Source organism: Peromyscus maniculatus, chromosome 5 (genome assembly GCF_049852395.1).
Source record: "Peromyscus maniculatus bairdii isolate BWxNUB_F1_BW_parent chromosome 5, HU_Pman_BW_mat_3.1, whole genome shotgun sequence".
NCBI lineage: Eukaryota > Metazoa > Chordata > Mammalia > Rodentia > Cricetidae > Peromyscus > Peromyscus maniculatus.
This window is the reverse complement of record NC_134856.1, coordinates 85488448-85512910: the sequence shown is the minus strand read 5'-3', so window position 1 is coordinate 85512910 and position 24463 is coordinate 85488448. Positions and strand designations below refer to the sequence as shown.

General features: G+C 43.0%; 1 protein-coding gene across 2 annotated transcripts in view; it reads right to left on the bottom strand.

The window, feature by feature from the left end:
• The window catches only part of LOC121829773 (uncharacterized), a 147451-nt gene that overhangs the window by 60519 nt on the left and 62469 nt on the right, over positions 1-24463 (bottom strand). For both annotated transcript variants that reach the window (XM_076572807.1, XM_076572808.1), the window contains one exon: positions 14479-14598. The gene's annotated coding sequence lies outside the window, so the exon portion shown is untranslated. The remainder of the gene's footprint in view (positions 1-14478; positions 14599-24463) is intronic.

The window sequence follows — 24463 nt, the reverse complement described above, 5'->3', positions numbered from 1 at the left end:
ATGGACCACTTACCAGATGATGACCCATAAACTATTAAATGGAGCTGATAAATTCCAACTGCCTAGTGATCCTGTAGTCAAGTTGATGTCGTGGTCCAATGTGTTATGTGCTGGTGGGGACCCAATACAGAAGGACCAGGTACTCTGCCAGTTGGTTTGTAAATATAATATGTTTCGTTTTCATGCATGTATATAATTCAATTTAAAAAGCATATTCACTTTTCGTTCATTGCCCTCTTGTGGGTCTCCTCTCCCTCAGAGGGGTACCCCTCTCTTGCATGCTGAATTCATTTCTGTGAGTTGTTTAAGGTCGGGGCCAGTTTTCTTCCTGGAGAGGGACATCCAGTGTTCCCAGCACTGGTCGTCTAAGCACCAGTCTTCCCCATTGTGGGTTCCTGACACTCTTGTCAATCGTAGACTGACCACATAGACATGATCTGATGTCCAGGCTCTCTGTGCTCTGTTGGCTCCTGTGTTGTGTGTCTTCCTGATGCTCTGTTATTTTTATTCAGCTTTTCAGTAAAGCTTGACACTGGGGAGTAGGATACCTCCAGCTTTTTTGTTCTGAGGATGAATTATTCAAATTTCATATGAATTTTTGAGTTTAAAAACTGTGTATAAAAATGCAATTTATTTCCCTTCCTCCATCCTTTCCTTCCTTTCTTCCTTCCTTTTGTCTCTCCTTCCTTCATTCCTTCTTCCTCCTCATTGCTTGATTTCTCTAGTCAAGTTTTCCAGTGCTATATTGGACAAAAGTATGAGAGTTAGCATCCTTGTCTTGTTCCTGATTTTAGCTAGTGGAAATTGTTCTGATTTCTACCATTTGAATCTGATATTAGCAGTAGGCTGATCATGTACAGCTTTTATTGGAGTGAGATAAATTCCTCCATATCATAATTTGATGAATCATGAAGGCATGTTGACTTTTGTAAAATGTACTTTCTACATCCATTGAGATCATGTAGTCGTTATCCTTCATTCTGATAAAATGTTGAGTCAAACTTATTCATTTGTGTTGAACCATACTTGTATCCAAGAGATAAACACCAGTTGATCATGATGTATGATCACACTAATGTGCTGTTGAATTTATCTTGCTAGTACTTTGTTGAGAATTCTTGCATCTGAATTTTCTTTTGTTTACAATGCTTTTGTCTCCTTTTGGTATCATGGTTCTCTCTCTCTCTCTCTCTCTCTCTCTCTCTCTCTCTCTCTCTCTCTCTCTCTCTCTCTCCCCACCCCTTGTGTGTGTGCCTGTTGAATCCTCTTTTCTCTTTAAAATGACTCTATGGGGGTCACTCCATCTACACTGTTTTCCTTAATGCTTCCTACTAAGGAAGTAGCCCAACTATGGCACCTAATGTCAATGACCCCCTACACTATTTTATAATATAAAGTGTTTGGTTTTTCCACTTTCATCATGAAACCAAAATATCAAAGGGGTGTTTTTCTATCTTTGTGTCTCCTGTACTTAGCTCATGCCTGGTGTATTATAGGTGGTCAGTGCTATTTGTTAAATGAAGGAAGACTTTTTTTTTTTTAATTGTTGTTATTGTTTCTGACACAGGATCTCCTGGGGCCAGGTTGGCTTCAGATGCACTATCTAGCCTAGGATAGCCTTGACCTCCTGATTCTCCTAGCTCAGTCTGCTGAGTTCTGGCATTGCAGGTGTGACCTATTACTCCTGGCAGTCACAATATATCTTAAATAAGCTCTGTCTATTTGTGTAGCTAGCTCAGGATGATAGAGTTCAATGACTGGAGGTCATACTGCTCTGACTGCGTCTAGCTCTGTACTCTAATCCTATCTGCTTTAGTCTGGTCAGCAACTGGAGATGTTATTCACCTTAAAGACTGTGATGAAGGTGAAGGACACAGTTCCATCAATACAATAATAGCCCAGCACCCAGCACTCAAAACAACTATCGCTTTCCATAAACAAATGCTTTCTGTGGTGTTAGCCTAATTTTCTATTTCCTTACCTGTGACTTCTTGTGACTAGTTGTCTAAAAGTGGGTGGAATTATAATAGATGGTGTGATGGTTTGAATGAAAATGCACCCCCCCCATTGGCCCATAGGGAGTGGCGCTATTAGAAGGTGTGGCCTTGTTGGAGGAAGTGTGTCACTGGGGGTAGGCTTTGAGGTTTCAAATGCTCAAGTCAGGCCTGGTGTCACTTTCTTTTCCTCCTGCCTGCCAATCCAGATGTAGAACTCTCAGCTCCTTCTCCAGCACCATGTCTGCCTGGGTGCTTCCATGCTTCCTGCCGTGACAATAAAGGACTAAACTTCTGAAAGTACAAGCCAGCCCTAATTAAATGTATTCCTTATTAAGAGTTGCTATGGTCACCGTGTCTCTTCATAGCAATAAAACCCTAAGACAGAAGTCATGGAAATTTATCATTTTTTTTTTAATAGAGGCTGGATCTCTTGTAGCTGAAGATTAACTTGAACTTCTAATTCTCCTGCCTCCCACTCCCCAGTGCTGGGATTTCAGACTTGTGTCACGGTGTCCAGTTTATTTGGTGCTGAGGATTGAATCCAGGGACTAATACATGCTAGACAAACACACTACCAACTGAGCTACAGACCCAGCTCTTGTAACCTGCTCAGGGCCCAGGAGACAGTTCCCTGATCAGCCTTGACTCCCTAATGCCATTAACCCCACCCCTCTTCTTTCACTAACAAAGTTCTTTGGGTGGACATCATTATTTGGTATTTAGCATTATATTACCTTTGAGTTAAATAACTGTTGCTTCATGGATGTCTCTCTTACACATAGAAGACCATGTGGGTTCTGATTGTAACTTACCTACCATTCTCTTTTCCATGGCTGCATTTTGCAGTGAATTCAATAAATATTTGCTGGCTGATTAGTTATATGGTAGAAAATAAACTATAGTTTAATACAGACTATTTAAAGGGTTCTTTTTTAAGTACATCCATAAGTACAATGCTTATATTTTCATTAACTGGTTGATTGTTTTTACTTACTTAATTGATATATGACATGAAAGCTGTATGTTTTCAAATTTGAGAGTGGGAGTTTGCAAGGAATATGTTTTCTAGATCATTCCCTGTATCTATTCCCAAGGACTACCCAACATTCATCTGGAATAAAAACAGGACCTTTATTTTTAGAAGTGTGATTCAAAAGTCTACAGTTGGTCAGATTAAAACTCGCTCTGCTCAGTCTGAGTGGCTCTACCAGGCTCATGTCGGATGCTGCCACCCTAGTGTGAGTCTCAGGCGGGTGAGGCTGCAGAGCCCTATGCAGTTCACAGCTGTTGTCTCTAACCTGTGCCCATGTGAGAACCTTCCTCTGGTTTGTGGTTATAACCAGAGAGCCTAGAGACTGTTTGTGGTACTTTACCTTATAGACTTCGGAGCTATGTGAGCCCTAAATAGCCACCTTCCTTCTAAATGCTGCTTGCCCATGTGGCCTGCCAGTTGCTTTTATTACTTCCTAGCATTCCAGAGAGCAGGGTCAGCTTGTAGTGGTGAAAAATCTGTCCCTGTCCTCTTTTTAAAAATGCTTAGACTGAGTTACTCAAAGCTAATGCCCATGGTGTGTCAGATAATTTTGTAAAATATATTTCATTGCTTCCCTATTCTATAGATAAGAAAATTGAAGGGTGAGAAGTCCAGCTAAGCTGTAAGTTGCAGAAGCCTGAATCACATCCATCATTATTGACTCTCATGTTCTGTGAGCTTTCCATAAAGCAATACTGACTCTCAATATTAGTGGCATTTCTGTCTCACTTTACATTAGTGAAAAAGTTCAACTGTTCGTGTAAGGGATGCAAATATGAGAACCTGAGGGTGGGTCCCCAGCACTCCTGTAAAAAGTTGGACAAGGTGGTGTGAGCCTCTTATCTAAGTGCAGCATACAGAAGCAGGAGGATCCTGGACTTGCTGGACAGTCAGTCCAGTTGTTGAACCCCAGGTTCAGTGAGAAACTCTGCCTCAGTAAATAAGGTGAGGATGTGATTGAAAAAGACATCCATTGAGATCTACATGAGCAAATTGGATGTGAGGGGGGGGGGTTAATGAAGGGCAAGGATCGAGGGAAAGAGAGCTTAGGGGAGCAGGAGATCCCAGCTGGATCAAGAGCAGAGAGGGAGAACAAGGAATAGGAGACCATGGTAAATGAAGACCCTATGGGAATAGGAAGATGTAAAGTGCTAGAGAGGTCCACAGAAATCCACAAAGATACCTCCACAATAGACTACTGGCAGTGGTCGAGAGAAAGCCCGAACTGATCTACTCTGGTGATCAGATGGCCAAACACTCTTAACTGCCATGCTAGAACTCTCATCCAGTGACTGGTGGAAGTGGATGCAGAGATCCATGGCCAGGCCCCAGGAGAAACTCCATGAGTCCAACTGGTGAGTAAGAGGAGGGATTGTATGAGCGAGAATTGTTGAGACCAAGATTGGAAAAAGCACAGGGACAAATAGCCAAACTAGTGGAAACACATGAACTATGAACCAATGGCTGAGGGGCCCCCAACTGGATCAGGCCCTCTGGATAAGTGAGACCGTTGATTAACTTGAATGGCTTGAGAGGCCCCCAGGCTGTGGGATGGGGACCTGTCCTTAGTGCATGAGCTGGCTGTTTGGAGCCTGGGGCCTATGCATGGACACTTTGCTCAGCCTGGGTGAAGGGAGGAGTTGAATCTACCAGGCTGAGCTGAATCCCCAGGGGAGTCCTTGCCCTGGAGGAGATGGGAATGGGGGGTGGGCTGAGGGGAGGGTGGGGAGGGATTGGAGGAGGGAGAACGGGAATCCGTGGCTGACATGTAAAATTAAATTAAATTATAAAATAAATTAAAAAAAAAGAAAAAGACATCCATCATTGACCTCTGGTCTCTACATACACATGCATCTACACACATTTGCATGAACACACACACACACACACACACACACACACACACACACACACACACACACACACAGGTTGAGAAAGAATTAAGGAAAACACCTGATGTTGACCTCTGCCCTCTGCCCACAGCATACACATATGCACACTCACACAAACAAAGACATTCACTTTACAAACACAGACACAAAAAGTTCATAATTTTTTTTTATACACAGGACTTTGGTTTAATTGCACCTAATCAATGACCAACTCCAAAAATCCCTCATCGCAGTAGTTTCAAGTCAGCCCTTCATTAATACTGGACCATTAATACAGCTCGGGCATGGCCTCTTTTGACACCTGTGTTGGATTCTCCAACTTCCAGTTCTGTGATGATACTCCATCGATGTCTGGAGAAGGTTCCTGGATGGAGCAGACCCTTATTGACAACCCTATTAGTCCCATCTGTTCCACGGCCTCTTGAAACCCTAAACTACCACCAGGACCCATGAGCAGTTTCCTAAGTTTATATCTCCATTCATTCTTTCCCTGCATCCTGTGGCTCCTGGTCAGCCTTCAAGATCATCCTCTATCCCTACTGTGAACTGTGAGTCCAACATGCCTCTGAGAATGGACTAGTCTCTTTTAATGGGTCTAGTCTGTCCTGTTTAGAATCTAGGTACAGATCCACAGTATTCAAGGACACTTTATTTATTTACTCTTTCTCTTTCTGTAGATATCAAAGAACATTTGTCTTTGTTTCTTTGGCTTTCAACATCTTTAGAACACAATTGAAGCTGTAAACGTCTTTGTATGGATAGTGCCTAGAAAACTTGCACATTAGCTTTTAATAAATGTTGCATGCAATATTTAATTAACTTCTTCAAAAGGCTTTACAAAGACACAAAACAAGTCTTTGCATCTCAGAAGAAATGCTTTGGCCCCACATGAAGTAAGAGAAAACTAGAGTAAAAATGATATTTCTGTACATTTGGTGTTTTAAAATGTAGTATTTTCAACTTACTAGAGGTTAGAAGAGGAGAGGATGGAGAGAGATGGAGATTGAGAGAAGGTAGATCAAGGAGGATTGCCAAGCTGTGTTTTTAAGATGGGAAAAGAGAAAGTCAGGAATGAGGGAATTCACTGTGACAACCACATTTTAACTTAATATTCAGATTGCATCACTAATGAGCAGTTATTTTATGCTTGTTCATTTCTACTCTATGGCAAGAGCATGCAAAGCTGTCCGTGTTCACTTCAGGGCTGGAAATCGCAGGAGAGTTTCATAGAAGAAGGAGGGGACGGTAAGAGACTGAGAGCAGAAGAGAAATAGGGAGCTAGTGAAGCCATCTTAAAATTAGTTCTGGAGTGTTTTATATCAAGATAGTTTGAGTGGGAGGCGGTGTTATTTTTCTTTCCAGGTAGATGTTTTTAAAAAGTAAGAGGTCTGGACAGATAGCTCAATGGTTAAGCACTTGTGGTTCACAACAACACATGTTATGCAGTTCTCAACTTCAGCTCTAGGGGATCTGATGTCTTTTTCTGATCTCTGTGGGCACCAGGCATGCATATGGTGCCCATACACACATGCAGGCAAAACACTCATACATAGAAAATCAAGTAAATCATTCTAAATTGTTTTTTAAAGTAAGAATAAAAACAAATGACTGGCATTTTCAATCCCTTCTTTCCTGATGTAATTAATTATTTAGGTAATTTACTAATGATCAACTTCATAGAAAATGGAGTAGTATTTCTACAGCCTTCTAGACTTTCATGCACCACATTTGGCTTTCGTGATATATTCCACAAATTCACCGTAATTAACTTAATCAATTGTATTTAATGACTTTGGGTCAGAACACCAGAATCTCTGTGCCAATTTCATTGTCTTTGTTGAAGCCTCAAGAGTATATTTCAGATATTGGCTTTCAGACATTTCCTTTTGAATCTGCTGCTATTTACTTACTATGTGCCAAAGCCACCATGTCAATGTAATTGAAAACAAGCAAGAAGGAGACTTGATGGCTCAGATGAATGGAAATGTGATCTAGACCCCTCCACCCACAACCCACTGGCTGGAGTCCAGACGGGGCTGATGGGGATGAAAAGTAATTACCATCCGATGGCTGGACAATGGTCTGTGAGAAATGAGCTGGGTGTCTCCAGTCTGACCGCCAAGGACAGGTGTTCATACTGCAGCCTCCACCTCCAGTGACACGAGCCCAGGAACTGAGCAAATCAGAGATGCCAAACCTGCCTTCTTCCCCATTCCAGATGGGTGCCCATTTGTCATACAAGGGAACGTGGCCTTTGGTTTTGAACTTAAAACAAGTAAGTAGGGAACGTGAGTGTGAACATCTAATCAAGTTTTATATTTTTCACTTCTCTGAGTGTTGAAATGAGTATAACAACAAATGTTAGACATATTTATGTGTTTAATTAAATGCACTGCTCATAACCAAGGTAAATGCAATATTGGACAGATCAGAACAATATGACTATTTCTTAGCCCTATGATAATTTGTCTTGAACTCTCAAAATGCCATTCTTGCCTTAAAAATGCTGAAGAATAATAATGAGAATTCACTACCCACATCTGTTATAAAAATCATAGGAAACAACCAAATTCAATATCAATATTATTATCCCTCCTGCCAAAGTTGAAGATTATTTTCCCTATTCATTTAGTTAAAGATTTTTTCCCAAACTTTATAAATATTGTTATGTCTCTCCAATGCATTACCTCACAGGTCTCTTCTGAAAGGTATCCAAATTTTACATTAAGGCACTTGTGGGAAAAGTAAAAAAAATAAATGGTTTACTTTAAGTGGGATTTGGAGAGGGTATGATTACGGTCTGAAATGTAACTCACTGACATAGTAAAAATGAACTTCCTAATGGATTCTTAAATTTTGCGTAAGCATTAAATCCATTTATTGAACTCCTTTCTGTGTGTCTAAAACTTACAATAAATATATGTATATATATATTTCCCTGATGGACTTTCTGCAGGGAAGGACGTCATACATTAGCTGTGCAGGTTGTGCTTGGAAAATGCTGAGAACACATAGCCAGCAGGCTAAGCGGAGTGTTAAGAAGGAGTCAAAATATTTTCCTGAGTGACCAATTAAGTATGTGAATGGAGAAAGATTTGCTTGACAACATAAAGAATTGCTAAAATACACAAAGCCAAAATGTCCTTCAATAGCCTTCCAAATGGATGTGGCCCCTACCCACTGAGTTATCCTCTGACCAGATAATCAGATTGCTCTCTCCCTCCCTCTCTCTCTCCCTCCTTCCCTCCCTCCCTCCCTCTCTCTCTCTCTCTCTCTCTCTCTCTCTCCCTCCCCCTCTCCCTGTCCCTTTCCCTCTCCCCTCCACTCTTCCTCTCCTCCCTTTCTCTCCACTGCATCCAGAAACAGAAACACATGAGATCTTTCACTTTGATGGTGCCAGGCAGACAAATACCCAGAGTGACACACAATGGCGTTTCAAACTTGAATAGAGAGCTGGGTATTCATTGTTCCTTCCACAATACCTCCTGGGTGGAAGGAAGGAAGCAGGCTGTGTTGCCTAATAACTTGAAATGCCCGAGAGAAAGAAAAACAGACAGATTCCCATTTTGGTGGCACATTAGCTGGGGGTGGCCAGCAGTTTCACGTGATAAGTCTGTGACAGGGAAGTTCTGCAAACCCTGCTCACAGTCTGAAGTCATAAACCATCCGTGTTGTCAGAGAGTCTGTCTAGCTATGATGTATCCCAGGATTTACACTCAGGCAGAAGGACATCCATGGGAAAGTTGCCTTATAAGCCGAGTACAAAAGAGACCATGGGTAGAAGATTGGTGGTATTTTACTGTTTCTCTGTTTGAAAAGTGAAATAGAGGGAAAAATGCATTTTTTTTTTCAGTTTGTGAAAGTTCTGTGTGTGCTCCTGGCACAGATTCCATTAGGGATCGGTTTACATTTTGGCCCTTGGTCAATAAGAGTAAATAAAACCATAGCTGTAAGATAAAGGAGAGTAGAAGTCATATAGCCTAAAAGCGCATGAGCAAAGAGAGGCTACTTTATACCAACAAAGTGAAACTCAGCCTTTGAAGACTTCTCTCTGGACTTGAAGGCAAACTGAAACAAGATAGCTACGAGGATCTCCCAGCAGCCGAGAACGGCTCCACCTCTTAAATTACGGCTACTCTTACTGTTATCTGTGTGTCACAGTGCCAGAGTGTTTTCAAATCTTCACATGTTTAACTTTCCATCTTTCCCTTCTTCTCTTACAACAAGGGTTCTGCATGACCTCTCCAAGGCTTCATTGTTTCAGAGGACTCTGCAGCATTAGTAAGAACACTCAGGTTTTTCTAAATGCTCATTAAACCAACTGTTTGAAAAGAGGAATTGGTTATTACCATTTATATATTTTTTAAGCAACATGATTTGTGTGTGTATGTGTATTTGTAGCTATTTTGTGTTGATGGGTACTGCGTGTATGATGTACATATTTGTTATTGTGGATATATACACATGTTCATGTGTGCATACATGTGATAAGCATGCATATAGAAGCCAGAAGTTGATCTTGAATACTTTTTATTTGATGGTTTAGCTAGACTGGCTGACCAATGTACTTCAGGAACCCATCCATCTTTCCACTGCATGGCCTTGGGGTTGCAGGTTTATGCCACTGTTCTAGGCTTTTTAATGTATGTTGCAGTGATCCAAACCAGGTACTCATGGTTTCAAAGCAGGTTACTTTATCAAAAAAGTACATAGAAAATAAAATACATATACAAAATACACCCATGTATAGAAAATGCACAGAGACTGTAGAATCCTGTTCAGATTTTGATATTAACTTCTTCAAAAATAAGGGGGAAGAGAGAGAGAGAGAGAGAGAGAGAGAGAGAGAGAGAGAGAGAGAGAGAGAGAGAAGCAAGCATCCTTGGATAGCTACCTGGCTGTCACTCTAGTATGAGTTAAGAATTCTTTTTTTTTTTTTTCAGTGTGCACATGGTGTGGGTGTGGGTGTGTTTATGTATACATCCATGTGTGCGGGCACCTGTACATATGCACATGTGTTGGTTATATCAGGAGTTGATGTTAGGTATCGTCCTCAGTCAGTCTCTACATTGTATGTTGTTGAGGATCTCCTGTCGAAGCCAAGTTCACTGATCCAACTCTTCCAGCCAGCCATCTTGCCATGGAGATACCTTGTCTCGTCTTTAAAGACACTGGGATGAGAGTTGAGCTGCCATGCTGCCCCACCTGTCACTTGAACGCTGAGGATCCAAACTCGGTCCTTAAGCCAGCACAGCAAGTGTTTTACCCACTGAGGTGTCTCCCAAGCCCCACCCTTTTCCCACTTTCTTTGTTTTTTTGTTTTGAGACAGGGTCTCATATATACCTCAGACTGGCCTCAAAACCAAAGCCCTCCTGCACCCACTTTCAGGATACTGAGATTATAGATGTGGATGATCATGCCTGGCTGTGAGCAATTCCCCCTCCTCTGGAAAACAATCAATACAGGCTTTCATTTGTTAATGCAGATTTCATTCATCCTTGTATCAGACACAAGAGCAACAGAGCAGCAGTTTGTATACTGTTTTGTAGTGAATCATCAAAACAACTGGTGTCATTCTATGTAGACTGCATCCTACTGAAATCTTAGCTACTGAATTTTCTAACCATAAAACTGCTGCGCGGCAATCATTTGCATCAAGGTCTTGAGCCCCATATCTACATAAAATATTGATGTAGGGATAACAGCCGATAGATAAGCAATCAGGATGTCTTGTGCATGTGTGTTACATGTAGGATATTGATTTATGGGCACTAAAAGAAATACTAATTCATTTGATGGAGACCCAGAAAAATCATTTAGCTTTGCTGTTTCACCTATTAAAAGAATTGTATTGGAACCAGGTGTGGTGGCACACTCCTTTAATCCCAGCCCTTGGGAGGCAGAGGCAGGCAGATCTCTGTGAGTTCAAGGCCAGTCTACTAGTGAGTTCCAGGACAGCTACACAGAGAAATCATGTCTCAAAAAACAAAAACAACAACAACAAAAACCGAAAGAAAGAAAGAAGGAAAGAAAGAAAGAAAGAAAGAAAGAAAGAAAGAAAGAAAGAAAGAAAGAAAGAAAGAAAGAAAAAGAATTATGTTGGATCTCCCTACCATCTTCCATCATTTATCCTCGTGAACAAATCTTGCTATATCCCTATCTATCTATCCATGGGGCGGGGGAGGGGGACTTCTGCCTCTGGTAATGTGGAAGTCAGAGGACAATTTTCAGGAGTTGGTTCTCTACCACTCATGTCATCAGGCTTGGCAGTAAGCATCCTTGCCCATGGAGTCGTCTTGCCAGCCCAAAAATCCTGCTAAAATATACATATTTTCCCAAGTGGAGGTTGATAATTTGGAGGGGGAAAATGGATGATTCAGAACCCTAACTTGATGTTGGGTCCCCTCAGTGTTGATCATTGAGTCCCTTTGTGTAGCAATGGGATAAGATATTTCACATTGAAGGGAAGCTTTTTAAAATGCAGTATGTTCTAAAGGAAGGTGAAATAGTCTATACTGCAGGGCAAGTCCTTAATCTCAGGAGTAAACAACTCAAAAGCTTCAGGAAGTTCCTGAAACTGACCAGATTCTATTGGTCCTTCCTTCCCAAAGGGTATATAGGTAAAAGACTATGACACACATTCCCAGCACAAAAAAATGAACTGTTTAGAAGAGACTCAGATCAGCCAAGCTCCCCTAAAGGCAGAGATTAGCAGGGCTTCCTGAAAGAGGCAGAGAGGTAGCCAAGCTGTCTAGAAGTGGCTCAGACTAACTAAGCTGCCTGGAAGAGACAGTCTCCTACTTATGAAGCTGTGGCTCAGTGCACTCTAGGTTTCCAGCTTTCATGAACTGTCACCCATGCTGGGGTAGCCTTTGGTGATGCAGCTATCTTTAGCCATTTCTGCTCCTATAAGCGACTGCTCACCCAATACTCCCATAGGTAACACCAATGAAACTTACTGGTCCATCAAGTTCAACTTTGGGGTGTCCTTTCTTTGGCCTGTCATTGCTTCCTTATCTGGGGTTAACATACATTCGTTCATGTCTCACCAGAAACAGTGTCATACAAGCCCTTCTGAGGAGGGACACTGGACTATTCCCAAACTGAGTAAGAGTCTGGAATTGATCATTTAAATGAACTCCTTTATATGTAGTTCCCCAAATTCCTAATCTTTTGTTCCCTTTCACTCAACTATCATATTTTCAGCTCAAATTCGATGTATTCAATTGATAAGAATTTGTAAAACTGGTACCTCAACCTAAAATAAAAGAAACCAAGAACTCACTACTTCCCCACCTCCCACAAATCTTAAGTAGAAAGCAATAAGGACAAGCTGCTTTGAGAATGAGGAGGATCCTCATCCTTAGAAACAGCCCTAAGACTTCTTTGAAGTTCATGAATCATCTTGATCTTCCATCACTGATTTTTGGAAGAGCCTTCACACTGATGTAAAACAAGGAAAATGGATTAAGGAAGTTTGCACATTGTCAAGCACTACTGACTTATGCTTGATGTTTCAAATACTGTCAAACCTAGATTGGAAAAGTCTTCTAGTGGTGTGTGCAGAAGAGGAATGCCCACAGGGCACATAATGATTGCCAGGTATATCTCTTCCATGAAATTATAACACTTTTTAAAAAAATGTAATCAAGAAAGAAAGCATAGAGCTATCCCCATCCCCCCCAAATATGGACCTTTGCATATGATCATTGTAAATAATCACTAACAGAGTGGTCTGTTCTGTTTTAAATTGTACATAGAAGTTACACCAGTAAAGCCAAGTGTATTGATGTACACCTGCATCCCAGTGGTTGCGAAGTAGAGTCTGGAAGATGAGAAGCTCAACATTATCCTTAGCAACATAGCAGTTGTGAGGCCATCTTGGGTTATATGAAGCCCTGTCTCAAACACATGAACAAACAAACAAACAAGGCTGAGAGGAAATGGTTCAGTCAGTAGCGTGTTTCCTGTGTAAGTGTAAAGGGCCTGAGTTCAGCTTCCACAGCACCCACGTAAAAAGTCAGTGAGTGGCCCATGTCTGCAAACCCAGGGCTGGAACTGAAGAAGCTCATTGGCCAGCTAGCATGGCCCAATCATTAAGCTCAAGGTCCAGCTCTAGGTGAATAATCCAAGACGACACCCAATAGCAACTCCTGGCTTCTCCACACATGTATGCACTGTCGTAGCTAGGTTATTGTTGCTGTGGTAAACACCGTGGTGAAAGCAACCCCGGAAGGAAACAGTGTCTTTCAGCTTACCATTGTCATCCCTCATGAGGAGAAGTCAGGGCATGAACTCAAGGCAGGAGCTTGGAGGCAGGACCTGAAGCAGAGATGGTGGAGGACCACTACTTACTGGCTTGCTCCTCATGGCTTGCTCAGCTCATTTTCTTATACAACCCAGCACCATCTGCCCAGAGGTGGAAATGCCCACCATGGTCTGGCCCCTTTCACATCAGCCCTAAATACAGAAAAGTGTTCCATAGACTTTCTCACAGGCTGATATGACGGAGGACATTTTCTCATTTGAGGTTCCCTCTTCTCAGATGACTCTAGCTTGGGTCAAGTTGGCAAAAAACTGACCAGGATGCACATCCATGCACATTCTCACACAAACATGTGCATACACACACACACACACACACACACACTAAAACAAACAAAAAGGTTATGATTTGATAGCTTCTCCTGCTTTAAAATTTTATATTTTTGTCTATTTGTTTATTTTATTGTTTCCCCATGAACAAATTCTTCCTCATGAACCAAATCCATGACCTTATTTGTTAGCCGATGGACCTCTCTGCTCATGAACGACAAAGAACAGGTTTATCTATAACTCCAGTGTCTGTTTGGTGAAGACAAATCTGAGGGCACTTAATGGATTATGGAGGCATGGAGAAAGCAGGATAGGTCAGGAGGCCAGCCAAAGACAGGTGGGGAGGTCTACTAATGTGCTGATGGTGTGGAAGGGAAGTTAATTATTCATGGCTGTTTCAGGCACACAGAAACAGCACATGGTGGGAACTGATTCTAACTGCTGAAAACTGGGGAATGTGGCTTCAAGAGGCACCTGAGCCATTCCCAATTTTGGGCAACTGTAAAACAGACCACCAAGGAATAAAAGTAATGGTTCCTGGAGCAATTCGACTACCTCTCTCCCAGTTACAGCCAAGAGCACAGCTAGTTTACTTGTTTGCAAATTATTATGTTATTTATTTATATTGTGTGTGTGCATACTTGTGCACTCATGTGTTTGTGTGCACTTGTGTATGTGTATGTGTGTGCATGTGTGCACACACACATGCACTTTGGAGAACACATGCACCTGCCATAAGATGTATGTGCATGTAGAGATCAGAGAACAACTTATGGGATTCTGTTCTCTACTTCCACTGTGTGGGTCCAGGGGGTCCAACCCAAGCCTTCAGCCCTGGTATCAAGCACCATTAACTACTGAGCCATCTCATTGCCCCCCTCTTCTTTCTTAGAATTCCAACTTAATTGCCATTGAGCCCCTTGCTGGAAACTTACCTGATGACTGATTCGTCATGCTCACCTTCTCTGGCTCCTCCTGTGTTCTCCATATTTCACTCTACTCAGCCCCTTTCAAGAGGCAACATACAAAGGACATGCCTCTGTCCTGGTGCTCACAAGCTCTTTGTTGACTGGAGCAAGCCTTGACAAGTGAGAATCAGAAAGGGCTGGATGAGAACCCAAAGCCAGGAGAGAGCCAGGAGTGTGTGAGGAAAACCCTGTGAACCTTCACCACTCAGACGTTTCCTAATTTTCCATCTTCAGGGGGGAGCCCAGAACAGTGTGATTGGGAGAAAAGTAAAACAAAACAAAAAATAGCAACTGGGCAATACTCTTTTAAGAGAAGCCTGTGTAAATTTAAAAAAAAGCAGTCAAAAATGAATTTGCAATGGGATTCTCCACCCCATCCCCAACCCTCAACACCAATTCTCATTGTTTGTGTAGATGTTTGGAATGTACTGAACACATCCATGCCATGTTAGAGGCCGTCATGGGGTTAGATACAAATAAAATGGAAGCCAGAGACATAATAAGAAATGTAATCACTGGCTTCATCAGGGTTACATAAAAGCAAATAGGAAGTGATTAAGGGCAGTATCAGCAAAGGACATCCCTCATGCTATGTCTCATAAAAAAGTCATCCTATAAAAGTGATAGCGTTTATAATTACAATGATTTCTTTTAAGAGCAATGTGCAGCTCTGTCTATATCATCTAAGGCTAGTTCATCACCAACTTGTTTTCAAGCTAGGATCCCCACCAATGAGCAGTTGTGCCTAAGGCAGTCACTCTATGCCTCTGTGTGTACGTGTGCAGTGTGTGGTGAGTATGTGTGTGGGGTACATGCCCGAGAGTGTTGGGATGTACCCACTCATGGGCATGCATGTGGAAGCTAGAGCAGGACAGACACCAGATGTCTTTCCTTCCACCTTACTGACTTGAAACAAGGCATCTTATTGAACCGGAAGCTGGCTATTTCAGCTAGGCTGGTCGGCCAGGAAGCTGTAGGGACTCAGCTGTCTTGATTCTCCAATGCTGAGATTACAACATTCTCAGCTATGCTCAGCTTTGAAAGTGAGTCCTCGTTATTCAAACTTGGGCACTGATGCTTGGAGAACAAGCATCATTGCTCATTGAACCGTCTCTGTGGCACTCTGTAGACACTTCTTGATAGAGTAGCTATTATGATGAAAACCAAACTGGCTGTGAACTTGTGATCTTCCTCAGTTCTCCATTGCTGGGATAGCATGTACAATAGGGTGGACCCACTTCATTCCTCTCCCCTCTCCCCTTTAACCCCTCTGTCTCTGTCTCTCCCTCTCTCCCTCTCCCCCCCTCTCTCTGTAGGTCCAATAATAAATAACACAGGAATTGGTCATCCTTCCACCATGGGTCCTGAGCATCAAACTCCGATCAGCAGGTTTGTCTGTCAAGCACCTTTACCTATGAAGCCATCTTGTTGGTGCCAAGGCTATTTTCTTGTACACTGAAGATGAAAGACATGCCTCATCTTCCAGCACATAGAACAATGTGACTTCATGAGCACACGTGGATAGTAAATGACTTCTGAAAAAGTAAAGAACTGCCCCCACAGGTTTTTAAAGGCAATGTGAAGCCAGGTTCCAAATGACAGTCAGGGAAATAATGGGTTGGCTCCCTGGGGGTGGCAGTGGATTCTGTGTTGAGATGGCAGAGAGAGCTCTTTGGCTGGCCTCTCCATTTGGAGAAGCATTTATCTGTCAGAAGATTAGTATAATGTCTACAAGCGATGGTGGTTAAGCAGTCACAAACCACACATAATTGAACAATGCGTTCTCTTACTGTGCAGGGGTATCTTTCTGGATTGTATTAAGCAATTGTTTATTCCGTTATTGTTTCCTGAGAGCAATTACTTCCTAGGGCAACTATATTGTACTGAAAGCGGTACCCGGAGTGGGTCTGTTCTTCAGCCTCGTGTGAGGAGCGCAAAAGTAAGCAGAATCCAGGAATGTTGCAGGAAATGACTGAAAATAGAAATGAAGCTACAACAGGGGAGGAAGCCATACATCATCACACAAAGTAGACATCATGACAGGGTGGTCTTAGCAGGGACTTCTGTGATGCTGCATGCTGCAGCTGAGAACACTGTCAGCGCTTGAACTTGGAAAGCGGCTTTGCCCCCGTCTTGAATGGCTGCTGAGCACATCGGCTTTGTTTATGTAAGTCTTTGTTTTTCTCTGACTGTACCAGGAACCTGACATTTTCCCTCTCGCTGTATTTCTGTGTTCTTTGTCCTGCAATGCCAGGCTATGTTGAGTGGTTGACAAGTTGGCCGTGTGAGTGAAAGAGTCTCATTGACCATCTGACTTGTCCCTTTTTTCCTATGCCTTTTGCGTTGAATTCAATTCTTCTTTATTACTTTTTTTTTTCCTGGCCAACTCTGTGCAAGACTAAGGCCTCCAGGAAGCAAGTGAAGCAAACTTGGCCTAGTTGAGTGGACTGAACTTAGTGGTGAGTCAGGAAAATTCTAGTGTGGATGAGAGTCACAGGGGTCGGCAGGAGACAGAGTTCCTCGGTAGCAATTCCAGCTCCTCCACAAGCTTGCTGTGCGACTTTTTGGGGAAGTCATAACCTTTCTGTTTTTAGTTTCCTGAGAGGTAGAGATAAAACTCCAATGCTTTTCATCCATCTACTTCAGAGGAGTTGTGGTGAAGGTTAGTTAATTAATTGTCAAGACTGCTGCGCATGGGGTGTGTTAAGAAAATGTCAAAAAAGAAAAAAAAAGAATGGACAAATGGAGCAGAGTGGGGGGGGGAGGAAATGATCGCAGGCTAATTGCTAATTTTTCAGCGTCTGTACATTTCTAGGGCAGCTGTCAGGTAAGGTTTCCAAATTTGATTACTCTAAAATTATTCAGATGTTAGGTTGGCTATTTTTAGCTTCATTTCTTTCTATAGGTTCTATGCAGGAGTCTGGTTGTGCCATAATTATATTTAAACCTCCATCAAAGAAGCAAGTGCTAGTGGGATTTTTGCTTATAGATATGATTTTACTTATCTACTTTTGTTTTGTTTGGAGCCAGGGTCTCATTCTGTAGGTCAGATTAGCCTGGAACTCACTATGTAGCCCAGGCCGGCCTTGAACTCAGGATAGTTCTCCTGCCTAACCCTCCCAAGTTGGTTACGATTCCAGGCACACACCACCAGGTCCAGATTTCATTTTACTGCCCCTTTAAGATGCACCTAATGAATGTCCATGCCAAGGTGAAGATGCAATTGTTTTCTGTAGTGGAGGTCTAATTGTCTTTGGCCAGGCGAATAAGTGTTCACAGCAAAGTGCAGAACTTGGACCCTTCCAAGCTGCCAGTGCTTGAACAGTAAATGTAGTCCACAAGCTTTATTTTTATTATCTTCTGTAGCCAAACATCAGTGAGTGTGGGCGGAGTATTGTTTCCGCCCCCAGTCCTCTCTTGATGCATTTCCTTGGTAATGAACTTGTACCTCCTTATGAACATAGTCAGTGACAGGTGAGATTTGGGCCAGACAGGTACAAAGGGGGCCTGGGGACACTGAACTATGAACAGTTTTGGCCATATTAGTGTCAGGCTTTGCAGAATTGTACTACCTGATAATGGACCAATAAATATATAATAAAACAGTCAGGCTTGACACTAATGACTCAGATGTCAGCTAAACTGATGATTCTGGAGTCTCACCGTTCGAAGATAAAATAGGCCAGTTTCTAGCTTTCTCCTGAGCACGTGAGTATTCACTGGCTTGGAGACACGCTGGAGATGGTAGGGGAGCAGACACAGGAGCACACACAGTGTAGAAACTGCTAGAACAACTACTTTTTCATGTTTGCCCAGGTTTGGTTGAACTAGAAAAATCTTCTCTGCTTGCCTACTTAGTTTACTTGTCTTTGGACAAGTTGGGGAGGAAGGTGGGACCAGAAATCTGTCTACATTATAATGTGCTAAGGAACTAAAGGTTAGGTGTGGTAGCACATGCCTGTGATCCCAGGACTACAGCAGCTGAGGCAGGAGGATTCTGAGTTACAGCCCACCTGGGCTGTATAGTAAGAGTATGTTTCACTCCATCAAACCACTGAAGACTGCCTTTGGTTTGTAGTTGCCAAGATGCCCAACACTCTGAGACCTAGATTAGAAGGATCATTTCTTCCCATCATCAGGGAGATTTGGGATTCCCTAGGAGCTTGGCTTGTGACACAGTGGGCTAATAGTTTAGCTACAAATAGACACTTCCCTGACTCTTAAGGCCCAGAGTTCACCCAAAGTGAAAATGGGGGCGGGGGCTTAGGAGATGGCTCTTATTGTAAAGTGTTTGCCAGGAAAACATGAGGACCTGAGTTCAGACCCCCTCCCCCCCCCCCCCCCCCCGCGCCCCGGCCCAGCACCCCCTAAAAAGTCCTCATGCAAAAGGCACATATGTCTGTAACCCCAGTGCTGGGACAGAGTAGAAATAAGATGATCCCTAGAACTCACTGTGGCACACTCTCTCTCTCTCACACCCACATGCACACACGTGCACACACTCTCTCATACACATATACACATGCTCTTTCTCTCTTTCTTACACACATACACACGCTCTTTCTCTCTTTCTTACACACATACACACACTGATGTCCACCTAGCCGCCACACACACTTTCTCTCTCTCTCTGTCTCTGTCTCTCTCTCACACACACATTCTTTCTCTCACACACACATACACACACTCTTTCTCTCTCATTCACATATATACACACACTTTCTCTTTCTCACACACACATACACACACACTCTCTCACACACACACACACTTTCTCTCTCTCACACACACACTTTCTCTCATATACACACTCTTTCTCTATCACACACTTACACACACTCTCTTTCATACACACTCACACACACATACACACATACACTCTCTCACACACATACACAGACTCTCTCTCATACACACACACACACACTCTCTCTCTCTCTCACACACACACATACACACACACTTTCTCTCTCTCTCTCTCTCTCTCTCTCTCTCTCTCTCTCTCTCTCTCTCCCTCTCTCTCTCTCTCTCTCTCTCTCTCACACACACACACAGACAGAAAAAAGTGAAGAGCATTTTCTTTACAAAGTGTTGTGGGTAGTAAAGGAAGTCTGAAGAAAACACAGCTTCCCAGACATGCGTGGAAGAAAATCAGTTTTTAGGCTATCAACAAATGGTCACAAAACCTTAAAAGTAAGTGCATTTTTGGACACACTGCCAAAAAAAGTAGCAGAGGTTTGTTTTCTTCTTTCTTTTCTTCTTTCAATGCCTACCACCTCTTCAAAGCATGGAGGAGGCCTCATACCTAGGCTGAGAGTGTGGGTGGTATGCATCCAGAACCCAAAGCCAAGACCAAAATAACAACATACATACACATACACACACACACCACTCTGAGAGACATTTCTTCTTGTCACATATGTGTTGTGGAAAATGTCTGGGGGGAAGGGGTGGCAGGCAGCTTTGCAACCTGAAGATGTTTCCGTAGGAGTCACTGCTGCCGGGATCTTGAGGTAGCAGGCCAGTGTAGGTAGAGCAGTCAGAGCGTCCCACATGCTGGGCTATTTATAGCTTCCATGGTGAAAAAAAGAAAAGCTAAGTGCAGCTTCTGCCTGCTGCTCCCAACCGAAGCTCACAGACAACCGATAAGACCTCCTTTTGGTTGGCTTTGTAGTTCTAACTGACGCGTATTTAAAAGTGATGACTTGGTTGCACACCCCTCTCTCCCCCCTCCAACAGGTGAGAGTCGCCCCCCTCAACGTTCTCCTCTTCCTCTGCAGGAAACCCACTTGTTAGGCCCTTCCCAGACCATGTGAAAGAAGACACCAGACTTCTTTCTTTCTTTCTTTTTTTTTTTTTTTTTAAGAAAAATCCTGACCGGTCTACTGACACAGGTCTGTAATCCCAGCCACTGTGTTGAGTGTGTTCAAGGATAGCCTGGGCAATTTAGCAAGTCCTAGGAGTGCCTTATCTCAAACTAAAAAGCGAAGAGGGGGCTGGGGATATAGTGGGGTGGTAGAATGATTGCACTCGTCACCCAGAAAATAAAACACAAAATTATAAAAATTTCTATTTCTTTTGGGGGAGAAAGTTTGTGATTTACACTTGGGAGCTTTCCCGTTGAAAAGCATCTCAATGCGTGCCAAAGCACTATTGCAAATTATTTGTCTTTCAGATCTTTTGTCTCCTTCCCCAGTTTACATGCAAGACACACAACACACACACACACACACACACACACACACACACACACACACACACACGGAGGAGGAAATTAGAGACCCACAAACAAAACAAAATTGGTATGAGAGGGAGTCATGCCTTGTAAACAAGATCTAGCTGTTGTCAGCTACGAACCCAGCCCTGGCCTGAAGTTCACCTCCAGGGGCAGGGGAGCTATCATGGGACCAAGCAACTGGACTTGTTAGAAACACCAACTGAGGCCATGTTTCCTAAGGCTGCCTACACCAAAACAAAAACAAAAACAAAAACAAAACAAAAAACAAACAAACAAACAAAAAACTAATACTGTCATAAACTCTCAGTATCTCTTGACGAGAGCTTATGATCTTTGCAAAAGGAGAAATCTCTTCAGAGCCAGGACCCTGGTGTTTAAGGTGAAGGGTGGTGCAGGGCGGGGCATGGCCCCCGGAGGGAGGCCAGGCTGGCAGCGCCCCAGGCAGCGCTCTCGGTAAGCAGGAAGCTGCGGCTGGGCTGAGTCGCTGAAAAGCCACTGGAGCTAATAGATTGTGGTCATGAGGAGAGCGGCAGCATCTGGGTAGTGATGGGAACACTCACAAGCATCATCAAAACAGTTGCAGAAACGTGCTGAGCTCTGCACTCCTGAGGCGGTGCCTTCAGCAGCCGCCTTGGAGTTGGCTGGAAGCGGCTGCAGCCTTGTGTTCGCATCTAGCCTCACACTGCCTGAGGATGCCAAGAGCCATAGTAGGTGCAAGAGGGAGTCCACCCGCAGCCAGCGCTGCGGGGAAAGGTCCCTGCGCGTTCCAATGCCCTCACCCCTTCTGGTTGGTTGGTCAATGTTTGCTTTTATCTTGCAACCCACCCACCTCCGTCTCCAGTGGAAGTGTTGTTCCCCGCCCCTTTCCAGCCCCCCCCCCCTCCCCGAATCAAGGGAGCTTCCGTCATCTGAGCATCTGCATGTGAATTTTTCTCCGAACACGGTCCCTGCTTGATAGATGAAACTTGGCAGGTGCCACTAACCATTAAGAATGTTACATAAGGGAGAGATGTTCTTGTTTCAAGCCCTCCCCGATTCAATATTTGTTTTATTACACACAAGGGTTAGAATTAGTCTCCTTAGGAAAGGACTCCAAGAAAGGACCAAGTCACTGAGAGAGGATGCTTGTGGGTGTGACACTGCGCAAGGACAAGGAAACCAGCTCTGAGGTCACAGAACACGGCTGCCTGTCACTTCACTGGGTCCTGGGTGTTCCCCATCCCTCTGTGAAAGGTAAACCCAAGCTGTTTGCAGCGCCGCACATCTGTAATCCCAGCTTTTGGGAGGCAGAGGCAGGATCAGAAGTTCAAGGTTGTCCTCAGCTACATAGTGATTTTCAGTCCTTCTCTTTATTTCATTTTTTTTGTTATTAATTGTATTATTTTATCTTTTAATTGTGTTATAATAAATTCATTGTCCAAACGTTTAGTGGCTTGATGACATTCACATGTTGAAGGGTTGGATTAATTTCTCTTATCTCCATCTCCTTCTCCTTCATCCCCTTCCCCTCTCACTTCCTTTCTCCCTCTTCCCTTCCCTTCTTCCTCCTTCTCCTCCTTTTCCTCCCCCTCCTTCTTTTTAAGAAAGGAACTTGGGGTGCTCAGGCTGGCCTCAAACTGTGTAGTAGATCCTGACCTTGAACTCTTGGCCCCTTCCCTAGTACAGAGAGCTGGGAGGCATGCTCCATCATGCCTGGCTATATGCAGGTTTCTTTAAATAGCGGTTTCTAAAAGTGTTCAGCTTTGTTTTAAATCCGATAATCCCTCTCCAAATAACTACTGTGCAGAATGTGCCTTTTGGTGTCTATTCTTTCAAGCTTGGTTCTGCACCTTCTACCCACCCACACTGGCATCTTTTAGCTTTGCAAACTACTTCTCCATTTGTACCTGTCTTAAGACTTCAAATGTGTTGCAGAAAGGGACTCTTAACAAATCCTGTTGGTTTGTAGTATGCACAAGATCTCATAGGATACTCCTTTCTGTCAACATCTTGGGTCCTTTCAAACCCAGGCAATTTCAGACATGAATATGGTGTGTCAAGAAGAGGCGAGACAATGAGCAGGCAAACCTTTAATCCCTTCAGAAATCAAGTTAGCATCCAGAAGACGGTGACATTCTGCCTTATGCGCCTGCTGTCACCTTGATCATGACCTGCAAGACTCACCTGCAGCAGTCTTTGTGACAGCATGCAACCTCTCTCTTCACTATGGAATATTCACATGGAGGAAGTGAGAGGAGATAAAAGGATCCAGGGGTTGGAAACAGTAGACGGACAGCATCATTTACAGGTATGTGAATTTGACTTTTTGGAAGATTTCTAGATGTAGTTGAAATGAGTTCGATATTTTAGGCTTGAGAAGGCATTATGCAATCTCTAGTCTACATCTCTATTTATAGAAAGAAAGAAAGAAAGAAAGAAAGAAAGAAAGAAAGAAAGAAAAAGAGAAAGAAAGAAAGAAAGAAAGAAAGAAAGAAAGAAAGAAAGAAAGAAAGAAAGAAAAGCAAAGAAAAGCAAAAAGGCTATGGAGACCCAGGGGCTCATTTGTCCTTGAAAGAAAGAGCCAGGTTCACTACCGTTGCAAGGCAACCTCTTTATTTCTCTTCCTCTCTGCTTCCCTTCCTGCTGTGTTTATTGAGCACTTACTATGTGCCAACCATTGTTCTTTCCAGTGCCAGAAAAACAAATAACCCGCTTTCCTTTAGTGTGCTCTATGCCACACACTGTTCCGATTATCTTTCATGTATTAACACATTTATTTACCGTGTTGACAGTCAATCTCAATTGATAAGATCTAGGATCATCAGGAAAATGAACTTCTGGGCATATCTGTGAGGGATTATCTTGATTCGGTTCATTGAGGAAGGAAGACCTGCCCACTGTGGGTGGCACCATTCCCTGAGCTAGGATTCTGGACTGCATAAAAGGGAGGAAGTGAGCTGAACATAAACATTCATTGCATTGTACTTCTTGACTGATACTGCAGCATGAGTCTGCTGCTGTGGCTTATGCTCCAGGTAGGACTATAACCTTGAACTGTGAGCTGTGAGCCAAAATAAGTCCTTTTCCCCTGAAGTTGCTTTGTGTTTTTTTTTTTTTTTTTTTTTTTTTTTTTTTTTTTTTTTTTTTTTTTTTTTTTTAACAAAAGTAACTAAGAGACTCCTTCCAAAGCCTTCTATGGTATTACCCACATTTTATAGAGAAGCATGGAACACAGGAAGGGAGCTGTAAAACCTAGATTTAAATTCCACAGCCTAACTGGGAGACCACACTCTTAGTAAAGATTGTTTGTGTTTATATTCAGGTCCAATTGTATATTTATTCATTCTTATTGCTATGGTTAAATACAGGCCCTCTAAAACTTTTCTTTTTTCCTCAGACTGGCTTCAAGCTCATGACCTTCCTTAATGATGGGATTACTGGCTTGATTGCACTAGCTTGTGTGTGTGTGTGTGTGTGTGTGTGTGTGTGTGTGTGTGTGTGTATGTGCGTGTGTGTGTGTATCTGCAGGTGGAGGTCAGAGAAAAGCCTCAGCAGTTGGTCTTTAGGAATCATCCATCCTGATTTTTGAGGCATGGCTCTCTTTAGCTTAGAGCTCAGCAAGTAGTCAGGCTGGTTGGCTCACGTGAGTTCAGAAGTCTGCCTGTCTCTCCTTCCACTGGGATTACAAGCATCTGCCTTTCCATATCTGACCTGGATAAAAAATGTGGATTCTGGGGATCAAGCTCGGGTCCTCATGCTT